Below are 25,164 nucleotides of genomic sequence, written 5' to 3'. Positions count from 1 at the left end.
CGATAAGAAACAGGGGTCTGACGGGACAACAGCGGGGTCAGTGTGCCAAACCTTCTAGGCACATCACCGGCCATTCCTCGGGTCTGCTTTCTTGTTAAAGATACTTGGCTCCTTAGGAGGTTTGGTGTGAACCTAAGTAGATCGACCTGGATTGGATGCAAATGGATGCAGAGGCCCTTCTCTTATCAAAGATTCGGTTCATGCTCAAATCTCAGATAGCCAATTGAAGATCTGCTCTCTGGCCCACGTCTAGCGTGCATGCAAATCGTGTCCCAAAGTGGTTCCAGTCATTCATGGCTACCAGACATACTGGCACAAGTAGTGTGGATTGGGACCAGACAGTCCCAACCCTCTTCCAGGGCACTAGCACAAGTGGCATGCAGGAGCCTGCGAAAGGCGTGTTTTTTGCGGGAGGCTGCATGCCCAAATAAGGAATACCCGGGTCTCTCGACCTGGGGGAAGGCCATGGGACAAAATGGCCAAAGGACAGAACAAAAGACTTTGTGGCAAAGCCATTTTCGGCACTGGCCACAATCTTGCGGTAAACGCGGTATGGTCCATAGAAGCAAAGTAAAAATACATTAAAAGTAAACTGCTGCCACCAGTTCGTCCTAGGCAAACTTGTACAAACACCAAACAAATCCTTAAAGGGTGACTAGGTCCATAAAACAAAAAGGACCCATGTGCGCGGTACTGTAAGGAACTTGGCACATAGACAAAAAGTTATCAAGAAATGGCAACAAAGTCGAAGACTAAGTGAAACATAGTTTCCCAGTACTGACAGCCTGAAGGATGTGTCAGTTTCCCCATAAGAAACAAGGGAAAGCCCAGAGGAGTGCAGCTGAAGGCTGCGCTCCACTGGAAAAAGTCAGGTTAGGTAAGCCAAACAAAAACAAAAGGTTTGGGTGGGGGGGGGGGTGGGATCCACAAACAGAAGGACATTTGCACCCAAGGGAAATCTTGAACAATCCTTCACTCACTATTTTTTTGCCGGTTTGATAGTTTCACAAATACATTTGAAAGCAGTCCCAATCTCTGGTAAGAGTTTTTACAGAAGTTGCTTGGACAGTAAAACAATCCAGTTTGAAGTAAATACCAGTGCAGGCATACTTTAACATTCATTTTGTGTTTTAGGAACATACAGACGATTATTAAATACTTAGAGAGTGCAAGCTTTCTCCCTCTATCCCTCACCTAGATAGGCGGCCCACCACTGCTTACTAGGGCAGGGAACCCACATTAAGGACAGTGACATGTACCTAGGTTTGCAGGTTACACAATTGGTTAACATGTGCTCTCTTTTTGTGTTCTCAATCTCTAATATGACCCAACCTTCCAGCCCATGGTGGTATCCACCTTTTAGTCCCAGAAGACCATCATTACAGCATTTCCAGACAACCTTTCGATAGATAAGGCGGCTCTCATCAACCCTAGAGGTTTACCCTGACCTTTTCTCCTACATGGACAGGACAGCTGCACTGTGTACAACCAACAGCCAGTTTGTCACTTTTGGGGGTGCCAACAGGGGAGCACAAGGCCTTTGCCATCACATTTTGTCAATGAAAAGAGGCCATCTCATTGCCTTACTCCACAGATGGTTTGAATACCCCCGGGGCTCCATCTTGGGCATCCACCATGGGATATGCACTTATTGGGCAGAGGCTTAAGGCGGGGGTCTCCCCTGTTGGACATCTGGAGGGCTGCCGCTTGGGCTACCGGGAGCATATTCACACATCAATAACAGCTTTACCTTGCAGATCACCACTTTACTTGTGCAGTGCTCTGCGCTGTACTTCCTCGACACCGCTCTAGTTTAACTGGTAATAAAGATGCCCAGAGATTCACAACACTTCTGGGTCTTTTTCCCCCCTCCCGATCAGCGTGTCGATTTGTTAGTTACACTTCGTAGCATTACCCCACATTTGATCACTTATTAGAATTATAATGGGGATTTATTGAGCGCATACCTAGCTTCCGGAAATACAGAGCTTTACAATCAGAGGAAAGAACACAGTGAGGGAACCAGAGAAACAAGGGAACAAGGAGGTAACCGGGGTGGGCAATTTGGTAGCAACGGATCAACAAGCAACCAGGGGAGGAAACCGTGGGAAGTGCATCACCCATTCTCATGTTAGGTGGTAGGTGGAGGGTGTGTGGACCTAGGTGTTAGTGAAGAACCACACCTCACTGGTAATCTTCATTATACCTAGTCCTACCTCTTGCCGGTCACAGTTTCCTCTCCCTCCCCCACAGCCATCTTTGCATCTCCTCCCTGGGGTCAGCAATCGACCAGACTCCTTGAATACTGAACGAATAGGATGGGAAGGCCAGTATTTTCTCTCTGGTGAAAAGGAGAGGGGCGGCCAAAGAGCAAAATTCAAAAATCATGTTTAGAAACAGACTGGGGAATGCAAACTGCCTTCAAAATGTATGGTGTGTGAAGAGGAAGAACAGTAGGACAAGGCGTAAAAGAGTACCAGTAAGTAATCAGAGCATTAAGTGAGCAAATAGCATGACTGACTAGTTCTTCTCCTGCCCAGCCATCCTTTTAGAGAAATCACATAGAATGGTGAGTGCTAAAAAGGGTTAAGTCAAAATGAGCGAACAGTAGGGGAAGTTAGTCACACATCAGGTACTCACGGCTCAACATTTTGCTGTTCTGAAGCGGAACACAAGCAGTAAGATTAAGACGTAATATTGCAGAGGGGAATTTAATATTACAGACCAGTGCCACCAAGACTCAGACAGGGGACTGGCACACTAAACCAGGTCACTCTTTCACTTGTGTGAAGGATATCGAAAAAGGCATTTTATGGCGTGTTGGCACTTGGTAAAGGCCAGCAGATCCATTCACATGTCAGATGTCCCAGACCTCAGATTTCACCATTGAGGGAAATAGGAGAGCTGTGGAATTGGATTACATTAAAACAGGAACAGATCATTACAGGTCTGTACCTGTGGAAAGCTGGCTGGGCTGTAGCAACACAAGGTGCAAGTTGGGGGTGACTCACTCAAATATACATTCTTCTGACTGTGAGCCATAAGTACATCTGAAATGGATAACTGCAAAAGTATCTTGAGATTTCACCAAAGACCAGAGCAGAGCCTCTAAAAACCGGTAGTCGAGGAAGAGCCAGCATGTTAGGTATGCCCGAATCTGGGTGCGATAACATCAATACAATTTAGTTGGGCAACTACATTTAATAAAAACCAACACAGAAGTGTTTTTGAGGTGTGGCTCTGCACCTGGTCAACACATCGGTTTGCTCTTTTCTTCCTGTGCCTTCCTTTTGGTACAATGGGTGTGCCGCTGTGTGTTTCATGTGCGGCTGTTGGATTGCTTCAGGGAGGCGTTAACAGTCTTCCAATTACTTATTCGCAATTTCACTGAGGGCTATCTCAAAGTAAACACTTGGTGACCAATCACAGGCCCAAAGGGGCCCTTGTTGCTTGTAGCGAAAACAATGGCAGCACAAGGCTGCCCTTCAAGTATGAACAGGAGTAGTGCCCCGCCTATAACATCTATGACCGACGTTGTAACAAGTACATCCTCGCCGCCAACTGCTTCAGGAAATCATCCAAATCATGAGGGTTGTTATTATTTGAGAGGGTCGGCTTCTGTGGATGGTTGCAAAGGTGATGAATGCCATTGGGACTGGTTAGCAAGATTGGTTGACCAAAAGAATTAGCAGCATTTACAGCTTTCCTTTTCTTCACTTGAGCTGGAATACGAGAGGCCACTCGCATTTATTCGAGAATGGTGGACTTCTTGATCATATTGACAGCTTTAATATTATTTCTTTACAGGAGACCTGGCTGACTGATAACTTAATCATTGATGGATGGGATAATCATTGATGGATGGGATATTCTTTCTTCCTTCCTTGGCCAATCTCAAAACCTTCTCATTGGTAGAGCATCTATGATCCCCCTCCCCTATGGGAGCTCTCACGAGGCTACAATTAAGTGGATACATTGTTATCCAATTGGGTGGGAACGACACCCGACATTATTTACAGTGACCTTAATTCTAGGGCTCCCCACAATGTACACTGGAGGGAACTGGTGTTGGATCATTCATCTTCTTCATCAGGTAACAGGTTAGATCAGCTGTGTAACCGTGGATTATGCTGGGCCAGCTTACTATACTCTGCTGAGTTTTCTATGGTTAATAGCGCTTACCCTTCTGATTCCCCGCCTCAGTTCACGAGGGTTGGGCATAACAGCAGCAGTATTATCGATAATCTATGTTTTGCCAATGCCTCGCAACTGTTCACGGATGTGTGTTTTCCAAAGACAGGAAAGTGACCATTTTCCAATTATTGTTAGTCTTTGTTTGCAGTCCTACTCTTCGTGCTTAGTTCGAACGGCACGTTCCAGGTTAATTTGCAACTTTATTTGCTTGTCTTGGACCAGTAGTTCCGTTGGGTCTGCCTCCCTTTTTGCTCGGCCGATTCTTGAAGCCTTCATATTAGCCTGCTAGTACCCTAATGCGCAAATATCTCCAGTGGTTGTGTCTTCCACCATTGCAGCTTTTGAGGGATGTATCAAAGCCATTATGGTTGATGCTTCTGCTAAATTGGTGAATCGTTCTCGTAAAGGGATCAGATCTAAGAAAATCCATCGGCACACATTTGATAAAGACATGGAGGGGGGGAAAAAAAAGGGTTGTGCGCATGGAACTTTGTAGAGCAGCATATGTTGAAGTATTTCCCTCTAGTTACACCTTTAGGGTCAATGCCACTAAAAATCCTTATCGCAAATGGCTTTATTGGCACAAGTACTCAGTACAAAGCGCCCTTTGGCGGGATTTGGTGCATGCATCGTATACTAACACCACCACCATGTTTTGGAAACTCATCAATGGCAATCATTCCATGGTTAGAGACATCGATGGAGTTTCTGAACAGGCCTGGAGTGATTATGTTGAACATTCTCTTGGGGGGAGGCGATATGCCCCACACTTGAGGCAGATCTTACCTCTGTCGATTGGCAATATTTGAGCACTACTAGAGACATACAGAGATGTACTACTGCCAGCAAATCGTGTGCCTTGGTCCTGACAGCATCTGTAACTTACTATTAAAACTTGACTCAGAGTTATCTCAAGGACCACCCCCTACCTAGGCTCACGGACCTAGAGAGAGACTCACTTGATAAGGAAATAACAGAGGAAGAGGTGGAGGGGGCCATCAAAAGGCTTAAAGTAGGCAAGATCCTGGGGGAAGATGGATATACGGCTGATTTTTACAAACAATTTCAATCGGAGTTGATACAACCATTAACCAAATTAATACCTGGACACCATTCCACCATCATTCCTGCAGGCCATGATCACAGTAATTCCTAAGCCCGGCAAGGATCCTGTGGAGTGTAGCTCGTAAAGACCCATCTTGCTCCTTAATACAGACGCTAAGATCTTTACTAGGATCCTTGCAACAAAAGTGTCTCCCCCCGACTGATCCACCCTGACCAGGTAGGCTTTGTAATGAACAGACAGGGAGCAGACAGCATGCGCAAAACCCTACACATACTGCGCACAAAAGGGGTGAAATCTGAGGGAGCTCTCCTTCTGTCCCTGGATGCGGAGAAGGCTTTCGATAGGGTAAACTGGGCTTTCATGGAGGGGGTTCTGTTATCTCTGGGGATGGGATCCAGCCCTTTACTCTCGCCCCTCCGCTAGGGTGGTGGTGAACGGGGCAGAGTCGGAACCCTTCCCTTTGGAGAGAGGCACGCGACAGGGGTGCCCATTGTCTCCCCTCAGATACGCACTAGTGATGGAGCCTTGGGCTAAAGCGATCAGGGGAAACAACCAGATTCAGGGTATTAAAATAGGGGGAACTGACTACAAGATATCCCTCTTCGCAGATGATGTCCTCCTGTACCTCTCTAACCCATCCCAATCAGTCCCCGAGGTATTGCATAGTTTAGAACGATATGGGTCCCTTGCGCTTTACAAGGTAAAACGTAGAGAAATCAGTTGCCTTTCCAGTGGGCCAGCTCAATGATAGGGAGGGACAATATGTCGACACCCTCCCGTTCTGTAAACAAACAGAAGGTCTCTGTCACCTGGGGATCCAGATACCATCAGACCTGGCTGATCTATTTAAGGCGAATTATCCGCCCCTTTGGAGGGCAATCAAACATGACTTGCAGCGCTGGTCGAAATCCGGCCTTTCATGGATGGCTCGCCTTAACTCCATTAAAATGGTAATCCTCCCTAAATTCTTATACCCGTTTCAAATGTTGCCGACCCAGATACTGAAGCCATACCTCTTAGATGTCAAGTGGACTCTTGTCCGCTACCTGTGGGCCGGAAAGTCCCACAGGATTGCCTACGACACTAACAAGACCCAAGGACAAGGGTGGAGTTAACTTCCCAGACCTAGAGACTTATTATAAAAGGCATCACAACTGAGAATCCTCGTTGACCACTTGGTGACGGGCCCAAAGAAACAATGGGTAATTCTGGATAACACACTTTTCGCGCCGGTCACACTAGACGAGTGGCTATGGGTCCCTAAGGCATCTATCCCGGGAAGGATTCTGAAACACCCGGTGTTGGAGGTATTGTGGTCCATATGGAAAGAGGGGGGATACCTCATGTGGCTCACAACATGGCCCTCGCCCCTAAGCTGTATCTGGGCTCCTCCACTTTGGGAAGGGATCAACGAACCACTGGCCTTCCAACAATGGTATGAAGCAGGTCTTTGTAGAGCCGGACAGCTCTGGGTGGAGGGGGGGTTCATATCCCTGGGGGACCTGAAGGATGCCCTGGGCCTCCCCAACCTCTCCCCTTTCCGATATCTGCAACTCAAGGGCGCCCTTAATGAGAGTAGGTGGGGAGACACGCTGAGGAGGGACTTAACAGACTTCGAGAAATTCCTCATAACACACAAGGGAACCAAAGGGGTGCTATCGCGGCTCTATAGCTTTTTGTTGCTCTCCACCCCACGGGACACCCCCATCCTCCCAGGTACAATGGGAAAAAGATCTAGGCACTCCCATCACGGGAAAAAGATGGACCAAGATCAGCAGGCAGGCCAATCGCTCCACAACCGTGCCCCAGTACCGCCATCAGGCCCTGAATTTGATACAAAAGTGGCACTACCCCCCACAGAGGATATCCAGAATGAGAAAAGGCTACGACCCCCACTGCTGGAAATGCCATATTGAAATAGGGGACTATGTTCATATGTGGTGGAATTGTTAGGTGGTACAAGCTTACTGGAGTGAGGTTCTATCGTGGATAAAAGGGGTAGATGGAATGGAGAGAACCTTGTCCCCCTGGCTAGTATTGTTTGGTATTGAAGTTGACGGGGGTCCGAAGGTGAAACACGACCATATGTTACAGGTCATGTTAGTTGCGGCCAGATGCTGTTGGGCCCAAAAATGGAAATCGCCCCGACCCCCGGGGGAGAAAGAATGGGTATCAAAAACACGGGCAATCTATGACATGGAGTACTTAACTCACCTGATTGACGAATCGAAGTCTAACATTGAGGGCATATGGCTGCCATTTTTTGACAAATATGGGAAAGCAGCTCAAGATGTAAGCAACCGTCTTTGACGGTTCCCCTGATTTGAACATCGCTGTCTGGTCCCCCCCTCCGGAGCGGGGAGAGAGTTGCTATGATGGGAAGTGTGATTTTTACATGTTGGACCTTGTGATTTGAGCGCCCTCTCTTTCTAGAGACTGCCTAGTGCTCACAATATGCCTCCAGTTAACATGTTGGACCTTGTTGTCGTCATCAGCCGATAGACCATGGTTGGGGAGAGGGGGGGGGGGGGGAGTCAGAGGAGTGGGGGGAAAGTTGTGACCTCATTTTCATATATGCCAATGTTTGTATAATTTTGTCGTCATGTCATAACTATAAAAGCTCAATAAAAAACACATTTTCAACAACAAAAAACATGACTCGGAACTTTGGGGTACTACGCTCCACTGGCTTCTTCACAAGATAAGTGTGACCCAGACCATTCCAACATCTTGGCGGGACAGTATCATCGTCCCTGTCCATAAAAAAAAGGGAGTCATATGGAGCCTGACAACTATCAATTGCTGGCAATGCTGGATGTTTCGTCCAAGATCTTTGCCAGGGTACCGTTGGAAGAGCTAGGGCCTGCGTTGATATCAACATTATCCAGTACAATCAAACAGAATTAAAAAAAAAAGCCTTAACACCATCACTAACAGCCTTGCCTTGGTTACCGTTGCCCCAAAGAAATAAGAAACACCGAAGACCACCTAAAAATCAGTAAACTACTAAAAACCTGGCTCTTCAACACCTCGGAACCAGATAGAAACAACTAAAATAATAAAAACCATAAAGACAAAGAGACCCAATCGACAGACCCATGACGCTACAGCGAACACCTATAACCGACAGAGAGGGGAACACCCACAAGAACAGGAGATACGAGCAACCACAACAACCCAATCAAGACATAACAGCTAACAAGGCTCACACAAACAATTACAACTGTCACCCTTACCCACTACCAAGCATCCCCCCTGACAGACATAACTACATCAACCACGGGTAAACCCAATCCAACCATGCATCCACACTATCCAACTTCCACCTCATGCTCACAATACAATCATCCTCAAACCAACCGCACCTTATAAGCTAACCCACCAGCCAAATGAGATCAGCTTGCGTCACTTCTAGACAGGATTGGGAATGTTAGCCTGTGCCACATTTAGATATAATTCTGAATATTAGCTTACGTCACATCTAGATGGGATTGTGAATACTAGGCAGTGCAACATATAGATATAATGGTGAATATTAGCTTGTGTCACATCCAGACAGGACTGTGAATACTAGCCAGTGCTGCATCTAGATAGAAATGTGGAGATATGCACACGCCACATATAGAAAGAATTTGGAACTTAACTAACCAACCCACTAACAACCTCACCCTTCTGCATACACTGCTCAAACTCTAACCCAACACAACACCACCCCTAAAGCACATCAAACAGCACAAACTTCACTACACCGCAACAACTGAACAAATCACACATAGCTTTGCACAACAGAACCCGACGGCTACCAACCGAAAAGCACACCTAAGCTCAGTGAATGTTGCTAACCGAACTGAAGCCACCAATAGCACATCACTGCTCTCTTGCACTTTTCCCTGCTCGGTCCTACTAACTCACCCCACCCCCTTTCCTTTTCAGATTCGCAAGAGCGCCAGGGGATCACTCCAGTGGTTATAGTGCGTGGTACAAATATCCTTTAACATTAACAGGCTTGGCTGATTCGTAAAACTCTGGCATATGCTGTGTTTGACTCTGTGGACAGGGGCAGGCTCTGGAGGAAGGGAATAGTTTCTTACCTGTAACTCCATTTCTCCAGCATTGGTATCTTTCATGGATTCACATGCTTTGAATATTCCCCGTCGTCAGGCTGGGAATCCCCGGTACATTATATAGACCCTTTCCCGTAGGAAAACTTTTTCGACGCTTATGCGTCCTATCCACCTCGTTTTGTATCATGCGTGCCCGTGCCGTCAGGACGTCATGATATAAATACAGGCCCCGCCCCCGCGCTCCCTCAGATTTCGGCCCCCAAAGTAGTGGGGGAACCGGTTTGCATGATCAGGGGAGGCAGGTGGGCGCATGTGAATCCATGAAAGATACCAATGCTGGAGAAATGGAGTTACAGGTAAGAAACTATTCCCTTCTCCAGCATTGGATCTTTCATGGATTCACATGCTTTGAATAGATTACATAGCAGTACTACCCCCAAGAGGAGGTGTGCATGCAAACCCATATACTTTCTTCGCAAAAGGCCGTTCCCTATGATCATGTATACATCAGTAATAGTTTACATAGGAAAAAACGGACCACATACAGTCATAAATTCCACAGGATGCAACCCCGCAGCCGGGGCTTACCTTACTGGAATAGGTGTCGAAGCACCGCCTGTCCCATCCGGGTGTCTTCGGCATGTTGCTGCGACAGGCAGTAATGGCGGGTAAAGGTGTGTGTAGTCGCCCAGGTAGCCGCCATGCAGATGTCCCCTAGAGGGACTCCGGCCCACAGTGCCGTCGACGATGCCGCTGCTCTAGTTGAAGGAGCTCTTGGCCGTCGTAGAAGAGGCTTCCCTGCCCTGGAATGGCAGTACGAAATGGTAGATGACACCCATCTTGATAGTCCTTGCTTTGAAATGGCTTTTCCTCTAGCACCCAACCCATAGGCCACAAACAGCTGTCTCGTTTCTCTGAACGGTTGCGTACGATGAAGATAAAACTTGAGAGCCCTTTTTACATCCAATGTGTGTAGCATGCGCTCCGCTCCCGAGCATGGCTCCGGAAAAAACGTAGGCAACACGATAGAAGAGTGTTTATGAAACACCGAAGGAGCTTTTGGTATGAACTGTGGGTTAGTGGCTAGGACTACCTTGGTCTTGAAAAATCGTAAGTATGGTGGGTCCACCATTAGAGCCTGAACTTCTGAAATACGTCGGGCTGAAGTGATGGCCACCAGGAAGGCCAATTTCCACGACAGAAACTTTAGAGACGATGATGACATTGGCTCAAACGGAGGTTTCATAAGAGACGTTAAGACCAGATTGAGGCTCCACTCCGGTGGAAATTTCTTCTCTGGAGGGAAACTCCGAAAGAGGCCTTTAAGGAAGTGCTTAATCAGGCGGTCGCTGAACAATGGTGCCGAGTGCCGTCGACGAGTAAACCTGGAAATGGCTGCTAGGTGTACTTTTATTGACGACACCGACAGGCCCTTTTGAGCTAATAACAGCAAGTATGGAAGGAGCTGTTCCGGCCTGATCGATTGCGGGGCCAAACCTGGTTGATCCTCACACCATTGACAGAACCTTTTCCATTTGTACGCGTATGAGGCGTTTGTGGAAGGTGCTCTTGCCGCTTGCAGGATACGTCGACAGTCCTCCGGAATCGTTAGCCGACCAAATTCGGCGAAGTCAGGAGCCAGGCCGTCAACTTGAGGCTGTCCGGGTCGTGATGCCAAACGACACCCTCCTGTCGAGACAGAAGGTCGGGGGTCTTCCGGAATCTCATCGGTTCCGCCGCCGCTAAGTGTAGTAGGTCTGAAAACCACACCTGTCTGGCCCAGTATGGGGCCACCAGAATTACCCGACATGGGTACCTGAGGATCCATTGCAACGTCCTCCGGACAAGGGGAAAAGGAGGGAATGCGTACAGGAATTTGTTCGTCCATGGGAATGAGAACGCATCCCCCAGTGAGCCCTGCTGAGGCCATCTGCTTGCGTACTGATGGCATTTCTTGTTGTTCTTCGTTGCAAACAGGTCTATGGAAGGGTGTCCCCATTCCTTGAATACTTGTTGAAGTTGTTGGTCGTTCAGCACCCATTCGTGAACTTCGTTCATTTCTCTGCTGAGGGCATCGGCTTCCACGTTTTTCACTCCTGGTAGGTGAAACGCTAAGATTTGCATGTTGTGTTGCAGGGCCCAATGCCAGATTTTCTGTGCCTCCGTCGATAGGGACCTGGAACGTGTCCCTCCTTGTTTCCTCAAGTAGAACATCGTAGTGGTGTTGTCCGTCATGACACGCACCACCGAGTCCCTCAGTTGCGGAAGAAAAGACTTCAGAGCCCATCGCACTGCTCTCAGTTCTAGCAGGTTGATATGCAGGGAGGACTCCTGCAAAGACCACTGGCCTTGTACCTGTAACATATCCAGATGAGCTCCCCATCCGCTCAGCGATGCATCCGTCACCACCGTCTTTTGGAACTCTGGTTCCAGTAGAGGCATCCCTTTCGTTAGATGAGTAGACACTTTCCACCAGCCGAGTGCTTGAACTAGTTGTTCGTCGACGACCAGTCTGTCGGACCAGCGACCTCTGCTCTGCGCCCAACGGTCCGCTAGAAATTCCTGGCAAGGCCTCATAAACAGACGGCAGTTGTTTATTAACGGAATGCAGGACGACATGGTCCCTAGCAGGGACATGTACTTGCGCACAGAGACCTTGGTACCGCCTCTCCATTCCGACGCCTTGTTTTGAAGTTTCTGAATTCTTTCGCTGGATGGTTTCACCAGGCTTGTGTGTGTATGAAACTCCGCTCCTAGAAAGACCAAGGTCCTCGAAGGCTCTACTGAGGACTTGTTGAAGTTTATTGCGAAGCCCAGTTCCTGTAAGATGGACATTGTGGCTCGTAGACTGTCTCGTGTTTGTTCCTTGGATGACCCTCTGACTAGCCAGTCGTCTAGATATGGATAGACATGATGACCATCCTTCCTTAAATGGGCCGCTATAGGGGCCAAGCACTTGGTGAACGTCCTGGGGGAGGACTTGAGCCCGAACGGGAGGACCTTGAACTGAAAATGCTTTCTCCCGACGACGAATCTTAAATATCTCCTGTGTCGTGGGCGTATTGGGATGTGAAAATAAGCATCCTGAAGGTCTAGTGATGATAGATAGTCCATGGGTTGCACCGATCTGATAACCTCTTGGAGTTTTAGCATTTTGAATTTTTGGCTCTTTAGCCACTTGTTGAGTACCCTCAGGTCGAGAATGGGCCTCCATTTGCCGTTTGGCTTTTTGACAACAAAGAACCTGGAGTAAACTCCTTGGCCTTCCTGTGCCACAGGAACTCTCTCTACCGCCCCTTTTCGCAACATAAGCGCCGCCTCTTGTCGTAGGATTTGGAGGTGGGGCTGTGTCGAGAATAAAGGAGGAAGACGCGGAGGCTTGTCTTTGAATTGTAGCGCATGACCCATGCGAATCGTGTCTAGGACCCATCGATCTTTGGTGATGCATTTCCATCGGTCGAAGTGATGAGAGACTCGACCCCCCAGGACGTTCCGAAGGCCGTCATTGGTTGCTGGTTTGCTTGTTCTTCGTTGACGACGGACCTGAGCCTCGCCGCCTGGAGGCTTGATAGTCCCTGCTTCCACGTGCCGACTGGGACGCTCGTCTGAACCCTTGTGAAGAGTACGAGGGCCTGTTAAATCCACGGTCCCTCGAGGCACCAAAGCGGGAGTTTCCAGAAGCACCTCTGAAGGGGCGAAAAGAGCGAAAATTTCTACCCGTTTGAAGGGCGCCGAGGGACCTAGCAGTATCCGTGTCTTCTTTCATCCCTTTCAGCGCTTCATCAACCTTTTCGCCAAACAGGTGCTCCCCTTCGCATGGCATGTCCAGGACTTTGTACTGTACTTCAGGACGGAAAGTAGTACATTTGAGCCACGCTTGTCGACGAAGCACTACTCCATGGTTGATTTGTTTGAAACCAGACTCTGCTAGGTCAACTGCGATATTAATAGCGTGGTTCGAGGCCTCTTCGCCGTCCCGCACCAGTAACATAGCTGCTTTCCGGTGTTCGTCTGGCAGGTGTTCTAGGATAGGGGCTAATTTGTGCCACATTTCCCTATCATATCGTGACACGATCGCTAAGGAATTGGCTTCTCTTACTGTCGTCGCTCCGACCGAGAGCACCTTCTTTCCAAATGCGTCCTGCCTCCTAGCCTCGCTTTCCGGTGGCGTTGAACATTTTTGCTGGACCCTGGCCTTCCTAGCCGCTGCCGCCGACACCACCGAGTCAGACAGAGGCTGTGATGTTAGACATTTTGGAGTGGACTCCGGAGCTTTAAACTTTTTCTCGATCCGTCCCTTTATGGCTGGTTCCGAGAACGGATGGCGCATCGTCTTGAGACCTTCTTGCCACACGTGGTCAAGGATTGGGATGGCAAATACCGATTTTCTCCTTTGACCCATATGGTCAAAAAGGAAACAGTCTTTCCTCTGCTCCTCAGGAATCAAGCCGAATTCGGAACACGCTTTCCCCATCATTGCATGGAAGGCTCCCACATCATCAGGGGGAGATGGCTGTGTCTGGCTCCTCGTAGACTCCAATTCTACATCCGAGTTCCATGTCGGGTCCCTCAACGGTGACAGGGAGATGTCTGACCCCGAGTCATCACGTATAGAGTCGGACTCCGACAACTCACCCTCCTCCTGAGCTCGAGGACGATCTTTCACCGCCTGGGGAGCCGATGGGTGTTTCGTCGACGAGCGAGCAGTACAAGTTTGCTCGTCGACGGAAGGTACAGACAAAAGTGACGATGACGTCCCAGGTTGAGGGAACTGCGTATCCAGCCGCTGTAGTAGCTTCTGAAGAGTATTAAGCACATCCAGAGACAAAACCGTCTGGGGGGTCAGTAACGTGGATGATATAGGTACCATACCCCCGCTCGCACTCGTCGCCGTCGACGTGGAAGGCCTTAAGCCTAAATCCGATGGCTGCAGAACCATGTCACCTTCCCCTTCCGCCGAGCAGGCCGTGTCTGGCTGCAGTAAGACCTCAGGGGGGATCGGGTCATAGACCTCAGGCAGCCAAGCCATAGACTGAGTCTCCGTCGACGGAGGAATCCCAACCGCTGCTGCTTGAACGGTAATAGGCATCGTCAATGACACCGAGGTCGACGAGCAAGTCGTCGTCGAGCCCTTAGACTTCGTCGTCGATTTCGATGCCGACTTCCCGGCTGAAGCTTCCCGACTCACGGAAGACCTGGGACGGTCCCCTGAGGAGGATTTAGACAGCGCTAGCCTCTCCGTCTTAGATGATGAGGAGGAGGAGGGCTTTTTATGTGATGAGGAGGATCCAGCCTGTTTCCCCTTATGCTTGTCCTCAGCGCGAATTTCTGCTGGCCGCACCTTCTTCGATGGAGGCTCCGACTTGCTCCTGGAGGCCGTGGAGCCAACTTCCGAAGCCGGGTAGGCACCCGCTCCGTCATTAAGCCAGTCGACCAGCCTTCTTTTACGGTCCTTAAGGGTTTTTTGGGAGAAACCCTGGCATATCTCACATGTATCCGCCGTGTGGTGCGGGTGGAGACAGTAGATACAGTCCATGTGGCCGTCTCCTTCATAAACCTTTTTGAGGCCACAAGTTGCACATGGGCGAAATAACGCCTTTCCAGACATAATTCTCCAGAATTTGAACTTCGCTTACGCGAAACAGACAAAAAATAAAAAACAACCTAGTTTTCACTAGTAGTAAACACGAGGATCCCACTACTTTGAAAGACGGTTGAAATCTGAGGGAGCGCGGGGGCGGGGCCTGTATTTATATCATGACGTCCTGACGGCACGGGCACGCATGATACAAAACGAGGTGGATAGGACGCATAAGCGTCGAAAAAGTTTTCCTACGGGAAAGGGTCTATATAATGTACCGGGGATTCCCAGCCTGACGACGGGGAATATTCAAAGCATGTGAATCCATGAAAGATCCAATGCTGGAGAAGTTGTGTGCCTGGAATATTCCTCTGGGTTTGCTCAAAATGATAATCTCTTCTTGAGCAGACCAGAGTCAAAGTTCGCCTGGACCACTTTAGTGGCATGACTTGCTGGCTTCCAACCCGGGAAAGCGGGTTAAGCAATGGTGCATTTTAGCCCCTATGTTGTTCAACCTTTATTTATCAGATCTCAGTGAGGTCATCAGTACTCATTTGACTATACCTCCTAAATTAGGATATACTCCCATCCAATGGATGGGTTATGCAGATGCCCTTGTGCTCCTTGATCTCACCCCGGGAGGGTTACAATCTTTGTTGAGGTTCCTTACATGCATACTCTAGAGCAAACTGAGTGAATATTCTGAAAACAAAAGGTCATGATCTTTAGTCCTTCTCACGAGAAGGGACAGAGCGAATTGGCACATGGAGGGAATTGTAATTGATCTGGTTTCCAATTATAAATATGTGGGCATTCATTTTGACTCCAAATTACAGGGTGCCATCCATCTTAAAAGTATTAAATCCAAAGTCTGCCAGCTGGCGGTTACAATTGGGGCATTTTCCCACAGGGGAGGGGACTATTCTATTGGAGCCATGTATAAATTACATCAGGTCAAAATATTGCCCCTTGCATTATACGGGGAGCTGAGATTTGGGCGAACAGGATCTCGCCTGAGTTAACCAAACTGTAGTCATTGATTTTGAAAAGACTCCTGCGCATGCCTGTTTATTCTTCCCTGGAATCAATTTACTTGGAACTCAACATCGTGCCTATCCTTGTGCGTCATCACCTTGGTGCACTGGTTACATACTGGAAGCTTGCTCATGCTCAAGTGGCTTAGCTGAACAAGTTAATGTTTGGAGTATTGCAGACCCGAGGGTGCTTCATGTCCTCTAGCTGCCTGGGGAACATTGGGCATGTGGCCGACAGGTGACTTGGTTTGGTTTCAGAAAACGTGTAAGCCTTGTCTTAGTCAGTATAAGATTACAATGAAGAGAATTCTCAGCTCACAGAGTAAAGACCAATTGAATCTCAACTTGGCGACTAAAAGTAATTCTGCTGAATGTATCGAGTACATTCAGTCTCGTGGAGATCCCCCACCCTATATTGACACTTTTTGGCCAATTCACTGATTTGGGACTACCTTAGAATCAAATTTAATGTGGTCAAGACGTTTGAAATATTGCGCGCTTGGAGACATATTCCTAGAAACATTTGCCACTGCTGTCTGTGCGGCGAAATGAGGTTGTAAACTGCAAAGCATCTTCTGACCGATTGGGAGTCTGTTGGGAAGCTTTGCGCAGTGCCGTTACATTCTGCAGGTATAAGTGCTGAAAAACCTTGGAAAACCTTGGAATGTCTTCATGAGTGGGTCCCCCGAAGCGTGTATCGCTTTCCTTACAATCCTATGGAAAAAGATCAGTCAGGTTTTGGCCATTCAGCTTGGTGCGATGCGATTGTGAAGGTGTGCTATTGAACAACATTTGAATGGTTAAGGATTGCTTTGGGTTTAGGATGGGTTTTTAGGACCTTAATACGTAAGCTATAGAAATGTGTAGTGTTAAAAGGTTTTTTGTAAACTATGTCATACTGAAAATAAAGCATGGTTAACGTATTTGCTGCAGAGTTCAATAATGGACACACGCGCAACCTTTGGTTACAACACCAACACATAAGAACTTGATGCAACGCGGATCGCCGTATTTATTTGAATTACATTTTCATCACAACAAAACAGTTTTACGTGAAGGGGGACCACCTGCAAGATCATCCTCAAACATTGTCCATGGCCCAGAAGCACTTGCCATGCCACAGAAAACATGCAGGTCTAACCGATACAGATATTATATTGTCCTGCTAGGAGATTCCACAAATATGGGATATATGAGGGCAGTTCCCAGTGCCCCAGAACCTTCCCCTATTACCCTGGGCAACTTAGGGCACAAGCCCACCGTCCCTGCTGGTTGGCTTCCAGCACAGGTGACCACACCATCACCCACAACCGGTGAAAACATTATGATTATAAAATCCAACACATTATGACACTATAATGTAATCCAAACGCAACACTGCCACTGTGCGTGGGACCTACTGGCTCATCGGACTCACCCAGGACCACTGCAGGACAGTCCATTGTAGAGATCCCAAGCTTACCACAGGTTGAGCAATTGGCCACCGGGATGGTCGACAAATGCAGTCACAAAACTGCAACCCTGTTTGCCCAGCAGGTGAAATGTCACACTAAATTGCCCAGTAAGAACAGCAGGCCAAAATATACAAGAAGCCCTTCTCCAGGAAACATCTGTGCAAGCATCCGGAGTTGAGAATGCAGCAGGGGTCCCTTTCCTCTTCATATTTTCAGTCACTTCTAGGTTTGTGACGCTTCCTTTCAATGGACAGAACACGACCATTACGAGTCTGTGATGGGTAGCCATTCAAGGCAATCCTGAGCCATCCTGTCCAAGTAATGAATTAAATGGTGCACAAACACAGCTGCCAAAATTACCAACTGCAGGCAACTACTCAAACCAGCCTGGAGCAGAAGTAAGGAAGACACTCAATTCCCCTACTTGAAAGGCGAAACAAACAGGATTATTCAACGGGCCTGGCTACTATTGCTACTTATGCCATTACCTGGCTACCACCGCAAGATTGATGAGCCACTACTTAAAATAAAATGACACTGATAAATCAACTGGCCTAAGAAAATTGTCATTTTCACTGGTGCCATTATTCCCTTGAACTTCAAATATTACTGTACAAATTCCCACTTAGGGAAGGGTATCAAATCCACGGTAGACCTAGTCACAAAACCTGCCTTCCACATTCATGTTCCATCTTCGCCCACCGATCTAACAATTATCCTGCAGAAGCTCAAATAAATCCATCCTGAACGGAGCAAATCCAGCCAAACTGAATAATATTTGAATAGGGCATGACACGGATATGCCATTGGTACATGCATCCCAAATAAAATAAATGATACTGTGAACTCCACCTAAGAACACTCACATTACTGGACTCCTGCTCGTGAAAATTCCGTTGGTTAGCTTAAGGGAAAAATACTCCGTCCGTCCCCCCGCACCCTCCACCCACAGGTCTGCCTCATGAAAGGATAAGACCGCGGGCAACTTCGAAGACGGATTCAACACTCCTCGCCTCACACAGACTGGAAAGACTAGTGCCCTGGCCACACCTGGAAAGCATGTACTCCATGACTATCATGGGGTCCAGAGGACCCTACTGTCACCTCCTGCACATGCACCGATCAAGCCAGATGTCAATAAGTAGATGCACTATACGAATCCTACACGTGCAAACCATGAACCCCATTTGCTTGAATGAAATAGGAATTCAGGAAGCTGTGGACAATATGATTTTGAAAGATATTTCCATGACAATGCGTTTGTTAATGTCACTAGGACATTATTCATTATGGCATGGGTCCGTCTGTAATAATGGGGCGGTTGCAATATGGACAGTAGGAGAGGCCATTCAGATACAATTCATCATGGCATGGATTCATTTGGAATAATAAGATGATGGAAAATATTCGAAATTCAAAACTTTTATTGCACTATTTTGAACTTATTAGGTTATCATGTCTGGGCAAATATGTCTGAGTAAAATATGAAACATCTAGCTTATTAGAGTCACTGTGACAGAAAATACGATACATACAATGACATTAAGTATTTTGGAGCCCTATTTGCACTTTAACATGTTCAATTAAGCACACTTTACAGCAGAAGTCTACCTTCTACAATGGTCAAACTACAACAGGAACATGGGAAATGTCGTTTTTATTAAAGGAATACATGTTGGTACTTTTTAATGTTTACCACCATGATTAAGAGGCATACAGCGAAAGGTCGGGTTTTCTTCTATGGAACCTTCTTGTGTGCCGTGTAGGGCCAGCCCCTCTATTTGGAACTAATCATGCTCCTTCAGCAGGTGATTGTTTAAATATGAACCAGTCTTCATCCAAAACATTGTAAAACGGGGATAACCATAACTCCCTGAAATAGTCCTATTACCTAATGTCCATTAGGTGCCAGAAAAGCTCTGATAATTCATGTATGGAAAAACACCTCTTTGCTACGTTAGCCTCGACATGATGCAGGTCAATGGGCCGTGTTCGTGCCATTAGAGACTCCCAGAACCCCCCCTTTTTGCATTTGTAGACAAACAATGCTACACACTGACCAACTCGTACACATTGAAACACTATGCTCATTTATTCTCTCACGTACCAGCAGAACTATAAAATTAACCATAATGTGACAAACTTCATTTCTGTCGACAAAGAAAGCGGACACAATACCGTTAATTTACCATTTAAATAAAACATGTTATGTTCAAACCAGATTATGCAAAGCCATATAAGATAAATGTGTGGTAAACACAAATGTAAATTTTTTTGGAACCACTTTTTTTCCTAAAACTTCTTTATGAAAGCAGAGTAAGCTAAACTACAAGTGGAAATGTAACTATAACACAACCATTCAACCTCCTCACGAGCATTTCCAACATTACCACCAATGTTTCCCACACCCAGAGCAGACACTCCTAGATCTTGCCTCTCTCCTGTAAGGCTAGCTAGAGGGTCTGCTCCATTTATTGGCCGCAGCAGACTCTACAGGACCAGCCTGCCTTGAAATGGTTGGCTTTGCCACAGTGCCAAAACACAGCAGCCATACAAACACACAACCGGGCCCCTCACTTTCACCATCACGCTCGAATGACAGCCTTCACTCTTAGCTGGTTATTCTGGAAGCAAGTCACCACTCCATCCTTTAGGTGGAAATGAGGGTAGCAGAAGGAATCAACACTCTTATGATCATTTTCCACAGTTCGTGTGTTTGCTCCCTCCAGACTTGTACCCTCATCTCATCCAGACTAACATACACAGTCTTTTCAACAAAGTCGGGCAGCAGGCAGCCCGCTCTCACAGGATATGGTCTAAAGACCTGTGGATAACTAGCTCCAAGCATAGTAGTTCAGGCATTCCCAAGGGTGTGCACCCTGTACCTCCAATTCTAGTGCTGCTTGGGTTAGAAGCTGTGGAGGCCATGGCCTCTCCAGGCGATTCAGTGCCATCACTCTACTGCACTATGGCTGTCACTTTTCATGCATCTGTCTTGGGCCAGCAACAGCAAATGTCATAAGCTTCAGTTCAACGGAAGTCCAATAGTTTTGCTACCCTCGAACCCTCGCCACAGTCCTTGTAACTAAATCCTGCTGGGACACTCAGAGTCCTTGTGCGCTTCTCTGGATGCTACAGCTCCATGAATCTGCAAAGAGTAGCTATGACAGCCCCGTGTTATTCTAGAATCAGTTTCTCCACTATAGTATTCAGCTTGTTGCTCACCTCCCAGGTTCACCATCCTCCACATACAAGCGGATTGCACGACAGTCAGTCTGAACCAGTGACGTATAGGATCTCAATTGTGCGCAGTGGTGGGGAGTTTATTTCTCTTGAACGTAACCTTTTGGAGCTCCTGCATTTACATTTTCACCTACAACCAACGTAAAAGTGTCTCCGCCCCTGCGGCTGGTAATGGAGACCCCCAGAGTGGACATGCACCTGAAGCATGAGACAAGAGCAACATACGCTGCGTCCGGCAAGATCTGCCGAATCACACCACCCTCAGCTCCCCACACACCCCCGTTGTCGTTGTGGCTGGACATTTACATTTCCATATACAAAGTATGCACAATAGTTTTTTGAAGGGTTGCTGATAAGTATTAAAGTCCATTTGAGCCAAGTCACACATTCCACAATGCCACCTAGTAGCCATCGCTGGAAGTTCACCTCCAAATCTGAGCCACAGCAGCAAAGCATTGTGGGTAGTCCTTGCAGCCTTGTGGTTGGAGCATTTGGCTATAAATATATATATACACACACACACACACACACACTTATACATACATACATATATACTTGTCATAGTGCATCTGTAGTTTTGGTTACTTTGGTTTTTATATTAAAATGGGGATTTTGTGAGGTTTTGTTCTCATTGACTTATCAACACAATACGTGTTTTTTAATGAGTGGGCAATAGAATTTTTTTTAGAAAGTTTTGTGCAGTTTCGTCAAGTAGGGGAAACTAGTGATGTATGTTTTTTTGCCATGAAATAGTTAAAAAACTGATATACGCCAACACAAAACTTGGACAAGAAGTTGGCATTAAGGTCGGCCTGAATTCAACCCGTTTTTTTTGTTGTTTTTTTTGTTATGTCCCCACCAATTTTGCCCACCCTAAACTCACATACACATGTATATGTACATGTAATTGGTTGATTTAGTCGAACAGTGGCCAACTAAACTGGAGACTTAAATATATTTTTTTAAAGTATTTTTTCTTTTTTTAAACACAGGATACCATCAATGCCAACCTCAAATCCTTCAAGTTTAAAAATAAATAACGCATCGCTTGCTTTGGATAAAATAGAAAAATTGCAATAAATCGAAGGTTTGCAGTGTAACAAAATTGGGTTTTATAACGTTAAACATTTGATATTCTAACTATTTTGGGAATTAAAATCATCTCATGATATGGATATTCTCTCAATGTTAGTGAACTCAATTTAAAGGGTTTTGAAAAAAAAACGTTGGACTGAAACACTGTACTATTATTGTGGGGAAAGCTGCAGCGCCACTTTTTACACATTAGCATTAATCCCTGCGGAGGAACGTATGCATGTGTTGGCTATACCTTTGGGACGTTTTGCACAACTCCGTAAATGTACAAATTCATTGAGTAATCCACACATTCTGAGTTTGTGGATTTGTTCGGATTCTCCACTTAATATGAAACGTCACAAACACATTCCATGCAGCCATTTCCCATTTGGTCAATCAAAAAATGGAATATCCCATATTGAAAATGTGCCAGAGCAAAATTATGTACAGCAATCCAGTGAAATCAAGAAGAGAAATCACCCACCAAAGTGGACACTATAAGACTTACAACTTAAGCTGCTGTAAACAAGTTCTGGTTGTATTTAAAATGTCTTAATCACGTGTGCCTTCAGCTACTTGAGTTATAAGCTATACATGCAATACTTGCATCTGAATTCCTGTTAAAAATAAGCAACAGTTTTGGCTCTTGAACAGGCATTTGATTGGTGCTAATACAATTGGTAATTTAATTGCTAATTTAATATACCCTGGTGCTAATACAATTGGTTAACTATTGCCATGTTATGGTCAGGTAGAGATTTTATAGCAGTACCTGAAAAAAAGCTTGCCCCATGCCTACAAAAAAAAGTGAAAGTGAAAACAGGTGGCTTTGCCATGCTGGTTTCCGATCATTAATGAAGTCAATTTCAAATGTTTTGAAAAACGTTTGGCGTGAGGTTTCGTTAGAAAAAATATGATTAAACACTACTATGGTGAGAAAGGTTACTAGACACATGCATGCGTTAGATGGACCAACTGTTTTAATATGTGCAACGAACAACTCCCTAAAGCAAAGACAGCTCACTCGGGTTTACAATTTTACTGGACAGTTTATTTCCCAATCTCTCCACTTTTCGGGTTAGGGATGGTTAAGGGGAGCTCATTGAAGAAGTGTTTCAATGCGTGCTATGATAGTATGAGATTGTTCCCTACCAGAACCGGAAATTTACTTAGAGAAGAGTTTGGCAAGGACAACAGGATCAATCTTCCACAGCATTGCATTAGCTCACTATACGCGTCTACCAGCCAGTCTTAAGAAGAACTGAAAAAGGAAGCAGTGGAGCTGGCCAACTACCAGATCTTACCCGTCAAGCCACTTCCCATGCAGCTCAACCTCTAGCCGAGACCCCTCCCAAGGCTCCACTCTTTCCTGTGAACTCTCCTTCCCTGTGAGACAGCCAGCCCCCCACCCCCCTCTGCCCAAGAGTCACGGGAGGTTCTTGTCCCATTTCCCCACTTGTCCCATTTCCCCACTTCCTCATGTGAGGTACCTTGAGGACACATGAGGCTACTGTCAACCCGCCCCCCCCACCCACTGCTATAATAAGGCACCTCCCCTCTCCAACGTGGCTCTCATGTGGCACCTCACTGCCACTGAACACTAGAGGCACGCACAGGCTACCTAAAACCAGTCATCAAATAAGACTAGCTTCGGCATTCTTTTTTTCGGTAAACCACAGCACCCTCTCTGCAGTCACCCAAGGCCTTCCACTAATGCCCAGGTACCCTGGTTATCAGTGACCTCAGCTGGAAAATCCGTTATTGAAAGTGGCCTTCCGCCAGATCAAGTCGTTCTCAAAGTCAGATAGCAATCAGGCATGAATGAAACTCTGAACACTGAGTGATGATGGTGAAGTGGCCTGTCAAAATACACAGGAGTAAATAAATGCATTTAATACCGGTGGCAGAAGCGCAACTAAAAATGGGCAGATTGGATTTTAGTCCCCCACCCTCGAAATTCGGGATTATTTTGATTTAACCTGGCTGACCTACAGAGCCAAGACAGGACACAAACAATAAACGACGCATGCAGCTTCACAGTTAACAAAAGCCCAGCGATTGCTAATGCAAAGCATTTCATTTTTCGAACCTGCATTCCTATGCATAGTTTTAGGAAATTGAAATTGTGATGGGGTGTTCGCTCGTTCTCACAGCAGAATATGTGAAGGAGAGAGTAAACTGCTTGCAACGTTGAAACTGCACTAGATTCGTGTCATTAGAATGTGAGAAGTTAGATGCCCCCAAACAATAAGTTTGCCCCTCCTCCAGAGTCTCTGAAGATAGCCCCTCTACCAAAACGTGAAGGGTTAGCCCCCATCCCCCTGAAATGTTAGTCTAGTTGCACCCCCGATGTGATACTGAGCTGTAGCCAGCTGGTACTTCCTCATAAACAAATATATTCATTGTTACTAGCAGGTGTGCACTATGCACAACATGCGAGTATCCACCTGGAAAGCGTGAACCAGTGTTTATGGAAAGCCCCTAATGAACCAACCCTTGGGCCCACGCAGGCTCTGCACTGCTCTCACCCACACCTTCCTCTTCAATGCTTATGTGGGAGTCTCGCAGGTGTTTATTTGCAGAACGTCCTTGGGGGAGATATGAGTGAGCAAAACATCTGTTTCGACAAGATCCCATCATGACGAATCCGAGATTAAAATTGGGTTACGGGAAGAAAAATGGCCCCGCCCTGCTTAAATATGTGGGCAGGACAGCGTGAACACTCGAGTAGGCCGCCACACCTGCTTCCACAGCGTCAAAAATTACATGTGGAAATTAAAATGTGTACAAATCTGGCACAATAAGTAGACTTACGTCATCAACCCGCACCTTCACTGGTCCTTTCGTCAACTGAAAACCAGCCTCAGATGCAGCATCGGCCTACTACAGACTGACACGTCACGTAGAGCAGTGTTTAGGGGTTTTAAAAATCAAAACAGAAATCAACAAGAAGGCAGCGTTTATAAAATTAAGCAATATTAGCCTAGAGACAGAGCAACGCACTTCCAAGGATGACGGGGTAGACTAGGGGGCGGCTAGGAAAAGCCAGGAACGCTCCTGCTGGCTAGTGCCCCCATTAGTAAGTACCTGGGAGTTGTGTACCCACCCCACTTGGATCATTTAGGCATTGCAAACCATTTCTCCCATGCTTTGGAGTGCGGACTGTAGTTTGCCTAAAATAAAAAATCGATATTTACATATAAAATATAGTTAATTGGGATGCTATCAATTTGCTTTGCTAACTACAAAGGTCTCCATTCAGACGAAGTCCGTTTTCATACCTGTTGATTGATTAATGCAGCTCCAAACAACCCACAAAAAAATTGAAATACGTCACAGTGCAAAGCTTATATACATTCATAAGCGCCTTCAAAATGATTCACCCGATTGGTGTACAGTTTTGGTCGCAGATGTTTTGTTTTCCAGCCTAAAGTTAGCCAGGTCTACGGAA

At 46.6% G+C, this 25,164-nt stretch overlaps 1 protein-coding gene across 2 annotated transcripts in view; it reads right to left on the bottom strand.

Moving 5' to 3' along the window:
- PIK3CD (phosphatidylinositol-4,5-bisphosphate 3-kinase catalytic subunit delta) overlaps window positions 1-25,164 on the bottom strand; it is a 764,407-nt gene that overhangs the window by 671,781 nt on the left and 67,462 nt on the right. The window lies entirely within an intron of this gene.

The sequence above is a fragment of the Ambystoma mexicanum genome, chromosome 8 (assembly GCF_040938575.1).
Source record: "Ambystoma mexicanum isolate Mex_15411 chromosome 8, UKY_AmexF1_1, whole genome shotgun sequence".
Lineage (NCBI taxonomy): Eukaryota > Metazoa > Chordata > Amphibia > Caudata > Ambystomatidae > Ambystoma > Ambystoma mexicanum.
This window is presented reverse-complemented; position numbering and strand designations above follow the sequence as displayed.